Source organism: Triticum urartu, chromosome 6A (genome assembly GCF_056163025.1).
Source record: "Triticum urartu cultivar PI428250 chromosome 6A, HENAU_Tu73, whole genome shotgun sequence".
Classification (NCBI taxonomy): Eukaryota; Viridiplantae; Streptophyta; class Magnoliopsida; order Poales; family Poaceae; genus Triticum; species Triticum urartu.
In genome coordinates this window covers 401900544-401909076 of record NC_141878.1, presented here as the reverse complement: position 1 = coordinate 401909076, position 8533 = coordinate 401900544, and the positions used below count along the sequence as shown (strand labels likewise).

Genomic DNA, 8533 nt, shown 5'->3' with positions numbered 1-8533 from the left:
GTATCTTGTAGTTGGCAGTTGCACAAATAGAAGTTGCACAACGAGTTGTGCTTTTACTTGACATTTGTCCAGATACCCAATTGGCAGTTCCAGGTGCATCAGTTGTACACATCAGTTGCACACATCAACTGCCATAAACACATTTTTAGCAGTTATAGGTACAATAGTTGCACATATTCAGTATCTATGTTCTGCAGGTTTTATACTTGGCATTGGACCAGTTCCTAGCTGGCAGATCTAGATTCAATAGTTGCATTTTCACTCGGCATTACCATATCTCAGTTGGCAGAATCAGGGTCAATGTTTGGAGAAACCAGGGTCCAGTTGGCACAAGATTTTTCTGAAATGTCTTAGTGGTGGGATCCTGGTTTTTGTGCATTTGTTTAACAAGTTTTTGTTAGTGCTTTAAGTTACATTTTGTGTGTGTGTGTGCAATTATAATGATTTTGTGGGGACCTGTTTTTTTGCAGTGACAATGGTTGAAGAGGGAGATGCCGGTGGAACTGGGGAAGAGGTTGTTTTCTACAAGCTCAAAAACGGAGCAAATATGATCGAATATATGTGCTTGTTTTCTTTTCTCTTTTTCCTTTTCTGTTTTTGATTTTTGGGTTTTGTTCTGGTTTTTGTTCTTTTGAGCCATGCAGAGGATTGCATCAAAGTATACATGGCGGAACAGGAAAAGGCCTGCTCAGCGGGGTGTTGGTACCGACCCCGATGATGGTGATGAAGTAGGGGTAAGTTTTTAGCGAAGACTTTAACATTTCCCCGATTTTATTCCTATAAATTTTGAATACGTAATGAACAATTTTGAGTTTATGTAAAAGAAATTCAATATTTTTTGCTTTTGTTTTTCTGTGTTTTTTTCATGATTTTCTAACATGAGGCATCATTGTTTTTTTTGTAGGTGGAGGACGCTACTGCATCCCGTGCTGCAAAGCGAGCCAGAACAAAAGGAAAAGGCAAGTCCTCTGATGGAGGTGGCCCACCCTCTGCAGAAGCTAATGAGGTACCTTTTTTGTACATCTTTCTTTTTCAGTTGCACAGATTGTTGGTACTAGTTGGCACCTCTGCTATTTAGTGTTGCATATGAAATGCATACACTTGTTAACTGTGTTTAACCAGCATTTTTTCCGCCTTACATTTTTGTGGTGCAATTTTGAAAGTGTTGTATACTACCATGTCAAATCTAAAAAGTGCTGTTTAGTGTTTTAGTCTTTCTTTTATGATAGATTTTGGGATCTCCTTACCTACCTTTGTCAAATTTGAAAGTTGGCACCAATTTGAGCACACAGCTGCACCCAATCATGATACATTTTTGGACAGGTTTGTAATTTCAGAGTGTGCACATGTCAGTTGCACAATAAGGGATAATAGTTGCACAACAATCAACCTGTGGTTGCACAACAATCAACTATGTGAAATTTGCTTCCTTTTTTAGGTATGCTCAGTTGTAGACGTATGTACACTAGTTGCACAATTTGTCCATATTCATTCCCTTTTTTTGTCTCAGGTTGGTGAAGTTGGAGTTGAAGGGAACGAAGGAAATGTTCCTCGGCGGCGTTCACAAGCTGGAAGGATTAGGGTATCACCAGGGAGGTTTGTGAAGGTGAACAACGATCTGGCACCTGTTCAGAGGTCTTTCTTATATGAGAAGATGTTAGGAGGTTTGGTAAACCTCGCAAAAACACTGCCTTCCGACTTGACGAAGTTCCTAGTCCAGTCATACGACCCATCCAGTTCAGCTTTGGTATTCCCAGGCAGGGGAACTATTCCAGTAGATGCTACTAGTGTGCACAGGAACTTTGGTTTACCAAACAGAGGGCCGCGACTCAAATACATTGTTGAAAAGGAGTCTGTGAAGGCTTTCAATGAGATGTTCAACCACACTGGGCCACCCAAACACCCCACGGTTACCGAATTCACCAAGACAATGAAAGCTATGAAGGGTATAACTGATAACAAGTTCCTCACCGGATGGCTTGCAGTTGCTTTCAGCACCTTTTTAGCTCCCACCACTAGTCTTTCTCTGAGCCCACGTTGCTATAGCGCTGTGCTAGAACCTGATGGTCTGTTGAAGAGCAATGTGTGCTTATTTGTTGCTGACCACATAAATGAAGCATTCCACAACATGGGTGAGGACAAGCAAACAGTCTGCTATTGCCTGTATCATTTGATGGTGAGCTCTAATTAAGTTTTGTATCTGTTAGACATACCTTTCTACATGTTTTTTGTGCTTTTATCACCAATGTTCTTATATGTTTTATTTCCCCTTTTTTGTTTTGTCTTTTGGGGATGGTGCGTGTACAGATTCTATACATTGACGCACTCAAGGTTGATGTGCGAATAAGCCACTGTGAAGTTCGAGCCAATGCCTATGATAAGAATCTAATCAACAAGATAATGAAAAAGGACTTGATTTCGCCTGGCGTCTTTGGGAAACTTCAAGTGAGTTGGACATTCTGCTCAAAGTCTGTAATTGCACATGATTTCTTTTTCACATAGCCTGTAAGTAGTTTCACAAGTCTATATTGATAGTTGGCAGCCATACTAAAGAGAGTTGCACACATGCTTGTTTCATGTTCCCTGTTTACAGTACCACCTTTTCAGTTTTGTCCTTTCCATAGTAATTTTAGTATGTTTTTTTTGCTTCTGAGGGGCATGTGGTAGTTGCGCAAGTCTATGTTGATAGTTGGCGCACAGACTTTATGAACAGTTGCACGCATGATTGTTTCATATTTTCCTTTAAAGCCCCACTTCTCATTGTGACTTAACATAGTAATTTTAGTTACTTTTTTTGCTTCTAGGGCATGTGATAGTTGCGCAAGTCTATGTTGATAGTTGGCACACAGACTTGTGGCAGTTGCACACATGATCAATTCATTTCCCCCTTTTTACAGTCCCATTTTTCATTGGGACTTCACATAGTAATTTCACATACTTTGATTGCTTCTAGGGCATGTGGTAGTTGCTCATATGTAGTCTTTTTCCCTTTTAGATCTAGACAATAACTTTGTTATTTGTTGAAGTTATTGTTGTAAAATGATCCTTTATTTATGTGAACAACTCAAGTAGCAGTATAAAAGCAAAGAGGATTCAACACTCTTCGGAGGATTACTGCAGGCAGAAGCATTTGTGGCGTCAAAGGTTCCAATGAGTTACAATCCCCATGTGAGTTATCATTGTTGCTGACCCACTTTTTTTATTAGAACAAAAATCATGGTTTTCTATTTTTATTTTATGTGTTACTTGTACTAATCATCTTTTGTTGTTTTTTCTTTTCCGTGCCCAATGCATGCATGAGTTGCACAGAGTTATTATGTCACCTTTTTTTTTCTAATTGAATCAAACTTATGATTTCACTTACATATATTCCACAACTCCCAGCTACAAATTATGCTTGTTTTTTACTTCCTGCTAACTTACCCCTCTTCAGTTGCACACTTTCAGCATCTCAGTCGCACACTTTCAGCATCTCAGTTGCACACTACTTTGATATACTTGCACCAAACTTAGGGCTGCAGTTGCAGACAAATATACTTTCATTATCTCAATTTTTTCCTTTTTAAATTTTAAATTTTGTTTTTTTCTAATGTTTTGCAGAAGAAGTTCAAGTTAGCAAGTATGGTTCATGACCTATGTAAAGGAATATCAGACAATCTTGGCAACTTCATCGAAGGTTTTGCCAAGCTTGATGAAGAGGAACCAGATTTGTCTCCTCTCAAGGGTCCGTTAAGTGATCAAACAAAGGCTCAAAGCTCACACACTAGGCGACGGAAGCGTCAATCTACTGCCAAGAAAACAGAAGAGGTGGAGGGAAGTGAAGAAGAAGAATTTGCAAAGGAAATTGAGTTAGAGGAAGAAGATGTTGACCCGGGGTTTGGCAATGATTCTGAAGAAAGTGATGAGTCCGAAGAAGAAGAGGAGGATCAAGAGGGAAGGTATGATGAAGAATGTGACGATGATAGTGACAACGATGATGCTGATGATGACAGTGACGATAACGCAGACAACAACAAAGACAAAGAAAAATCCGGCAATGATGATGTGGAAGAGGAAGAGGAAAAAGATGAGGGAAGGGATGATGAAGAACGTGATGATGACAGTGACAACGATGATGCTGATGATGACAATGACGATAATGCTGACAACAACGAAGACAAAGAAGAATCCGGTAATGATGATGTGGAAGAGGAAGAGGGAAAAGATGAAACAGGCAAGGGGGAAGGTGAGGATGTCGAGAAGGTTGACAGAGATGAGCAAGGAAAGGATGGGGGCAGTGATGATGACAGTAAGGAAACACACGACGATGACAGGGGGGCCTTTGATGGAGGTGGTGACAGTGGGAAGGATGATGATGAAGATGGTATGGGTGGCGGTGACAGAAGTTCAAAGAGGGCAAACACTTTCAAAGATGGAGGAAACAGCAGCAGCAACTCAATTGATGATAGTGTAACTCTACAGTTTTTCATCCAAAAGGACATGCGTCAGAAGGGTGAAGATCCATAATCAGTTGGAACCAAAGCAGCTGTGCCAGAGGAAAGTGTCTCATTGTTTGACTTGTGTAGATCAGAGCCAGCAATCCCCAACATATTTGATATCCATTTGCTGGAAACTCATGCAATCTTTGACATGAAAGAGAAGGATAATACCTTTCAAGAAATCATAAACGATGGACTACAAAGCACTGAGAAAGAAATGGAAGAGGCAGGAAAGGGTTTGGACTGGATTGGCTCAAAATCCATGCTTGAAAAGATAATGAAGGAAGGTGCTGCATTTGAAGATGCTTCATCGTCAGGTGGTAGCAAGAGGATGGAAACATCCCCACCGCGCCCACCCACTGTCCCAAAGCGCAATAAGCTCGTCACACTTAGCAAGAACCTAGTGTTGGGTCAACCAAAAGATAAGATTCCTGGTATGGGAGAAAAAAAATCAAAGAACGGAAATAAATCAAAGGGAAAGGAGGTGCCAACTCTAGAGCCCAAGAAGACAAGCACAGTTATACAGGTGCCAACCGTTGCACATGTAGGTGCCAAGCGCATCTCTACAACATGCCAACTCCCTAGCAAAAAAAGCAACAAACAATGTCTTTTGCCAAGGATACAAAGTTTGCAGAAATGGGAATAGAGGTGCTAAGCCATGCGGTTAAGAGTGCATCGAACAGTCAAGAGAAAGCTGTCAGTATGCCGTGTAGGAAGTCGGCAACCCCAACAGCTGATGTGGCAACTCCAGCTTCAAGTGGGCCAACTGTTTGTCCAAATAGGCCAACTACAGCATCAACTGTGCACAGTACATCAACAATTAAGGAAAGTGAAACCACCACTATGCCAACAGCAAGAGGAAGTGAGGCATCTAGAGTTGTGTCTGTCCTACCCCCATCAGTCACCATAGAACCCTAGGTTGTCAGTGTGCCAATCCCAGAAACTACATTGCCAACTCAAGCAGTCACTGTGCCAACCACAACAGTCAGTGGGATAACTCCAACCCCAACCCATTCAGTCATGATGGAACCCTCAGCTGTCAGTAATGTTGTGCAGGCTCAGAAACAACATTTGCCTACTTTTCGTGCTCTTGATCAACATGACACCCTTACAGAAGAGCAAGTTTACAACCTTGTTTCTAGGTGTATACCGCCAAGACCGCTGCCAAGCATAATTGCATGAACCAAGTCAGCAGGTGATGCACCCAAGGATGTCAAAGGAGAGAACAACAGTGTGCATCCCATTCGTAGAGCATCGTCAGCAAGATCATATCACGGCGATGGGTTCTGCGATGCTCCACCATTTGACTTGGGTTTGGATCTTGATGATGACTCCCCAGTTGCCACAGTGGACGAGCCTAACAAATCACAAGTAACACCACAAGAGGCAGGGTTATCTAAGAGCAGCAAGTTAGATGATTGGGATTCGGCAACTGTGAGAGAAGTTTATGCTACTGCAGATAAGGTGGTCACTGGGAATGCACCACTTCATATCATCCTTTCGGATTCTCCAGATGAGTTTCCCACCCCAGATGTGACAGGTGTTCTAGGGGGTGCAAGTGGGTCCGGCAGTACCACATCTGGCCCACCAGTGCAAAAACGCACAAGGAGGATAGTCAAGCCAGCTGCTGTCAAGAGGTCTCCATACATCGACTACAATAAAACAAAGACATTCACTTGCAATGAACAAGTGAACAGGCTTTATGCGACAGTCCTCTATTATGTAAGGAATCTACCTGGAGCAAACGTCGTAGAAACAAGGTAAAAGTGATACATTTTTTTGGTAAATCTGCATCCCCTCTTCTCTCTTTAGTTGGCCAATCAGTCTTTTTTACGGTTGCATCTTCATGTCTATTGATTATTGCACAAAAATGGTAATACAGTTGGACATCTTTTTATTGTTGTCATAGACATATGTAATAGTAGCACTACAACATCACTTGCAGTTCCATTCAATATCTTTGTGTTTTTCAACTTTTCTTGTTAGCACATCACTTGCACAACATACCTTTTGTACTTGCAGTTCCATTCAACATCACTTGCACAACAAATAGTTATACAGTTGGCACATCAGGCATGCACACCTTAACATCAGTTACTCATTTTTTCATTCACTTTTTTCACGCGTTGCCGGCAACCAGTTAATCCTGATTTTTGTTCTTTTTCTTTGCCCTTGTATTTGTTTTCCGAACAGCCATGAAATCATTAAATATGATGGGTACTTTGTGAGCCTAAAGGAGTTGTCTGACTCAATGAAGCCTACCAAATGGTGTTGTCGAAGCTGCTCTTATCCAAATCAGGGCTACCCTACCTAAGGACTCAAAGAAGGTGATCATGCCACTGAGGGTTGCAGTAAGTTGAATGAGAACTGCTGTTCATGTTTCGCACAACATCCCATTTATCCCTTCCTTTTTACAATGTGTTTCCTAAGACTCATACCTTCAAATGCAGACATGCTTGCAGCAAGGAATATACAACGCTGCTGAGATACATTCTAAATTTGAGAAGATTAATCACCTAGACCGTCAAGATATGGTCAGTTTTTTCTGGCCACACAACTTTGTGTTTTTCAACTTTTCTTGTTGCATAGCTCTTGGTTTTTTCACTGGTCAGCTCTTGACAACTTTTTACCCTTCTTTTTTCCCTGTGCTGTCAAATATGTGCAGGTGATGCTCCCTGTGCTCGAGTTCACTAATCCCAATGATCAAGAAGGAGGCAGACACTACTGGGTGTTTAACATCAACTTAAGGGATCATCGTTTCGAGATGCTAGATTCTTGGAGGAAGCTCGACAACCCTGACTTAATGCACTATGCTTCAACTATAGCAGGGGCGGTGAGGTGTTTATGGAAGCAACACTACCCAAAGCATAACATCAGTCACTTTCAGGTCATTGACATTGATGTACCCAAGCAACCCGGGAAGTAAGTCATGCATGCACACCATTTTACCTCTTTTCGTTTTTTGTAGTTTGGCTTGTGATCATGGACCTCAGATTTTTGTTTTTTGGCACCAACCACACCATCTAGTTGCACAAAGTATTCATACAGTTGCACACATATCAATGGGTAGTTGCACAAATTTTTTGAGCTAGTTGCATGATGCAAAGAGCATCTATAATGTATGCTTGGCCACCTTCCTGTTCTTGGATTTTGAAACAACATCATTTTAGGGGGAGAAAATTGCATGGTCAAGAACACGGTTTTGCAAAAGCAAGGCTGCTAGTTTTCTTTTTACGAGTATGGCCCCAATTCACGTCAAATAACAAATGTGTTTTTTCTTTTCTTTTTTCTTTGCACAACAATGAATGTGGTTCATGTTGTTCAATACTAGCATTTGGAATGGGAGACAATTGCCAAACTATGAACCAAAAGAGTTCTTAAGCATGAGGAGGATAATGACCTACAAGATGGTTGACTCTCCTCTCAACAAAGCCCCATGGAAGGACATTCTTCGATACAATGTCTAAGTTTTGTTTTTGCTCCTTTCTTTTATCCGCTACCATAGGTCTGCATGATAGTTGCACAATGGTACCAATTCAGTTGCACATCTAATACAAGTTCAGTTGCACAATTTTACCTGGGTTTTCCCCCCAGGTTGCACATTCTGTTCCTTGAAGTATTTTTTGTGGCTGTTTTTTTAACCTAAGAATGATGCAATTTTATTCATTTTCCTTTTTTCTTTTTTACATGGGCATAGTACTTGGAGATGTTACAGTTGCACATCCAAGGAAGATACTTGCACAGTGATACTAATTAACTTGCACAGTCCCATTCGGTTCTGGTAAACCATCAAACAATCAATCACTAAAGGACAACACACATAGTAATATTTCTTTTTGCACTATGTTGCATGCTTAAATGTCTAAATTTGCCAACAGAGGCATACATAGGTAAATAGGTAGGAGGGTAGCCTAACATAATAGCAAAGTGATAGTATACAACACTTTTTTTTAACATGAAATACAAATGGGCCAGATGCTAAGTTTAAACAACATAAAGAAGAAGTTTTCAAAGCAGTTTTTTGTTGTTGGATCTTCATAGCTCCATCCATGTCC

General features: G+C 40.9%; 1 pseudogene; it reads left to right on the top strand.

Moving 5' to 3' along the window:
* Positions 1 to 475: 475 nt before the first annotated feature.
* LOC125516798 (uncharacterized) lies at positions 476 to 7404 on the top strand (annotated as a pseudogene).
* The last annotated feature ends 1129 nt before the right edge of the window (positions 7405 to 8533 follow it).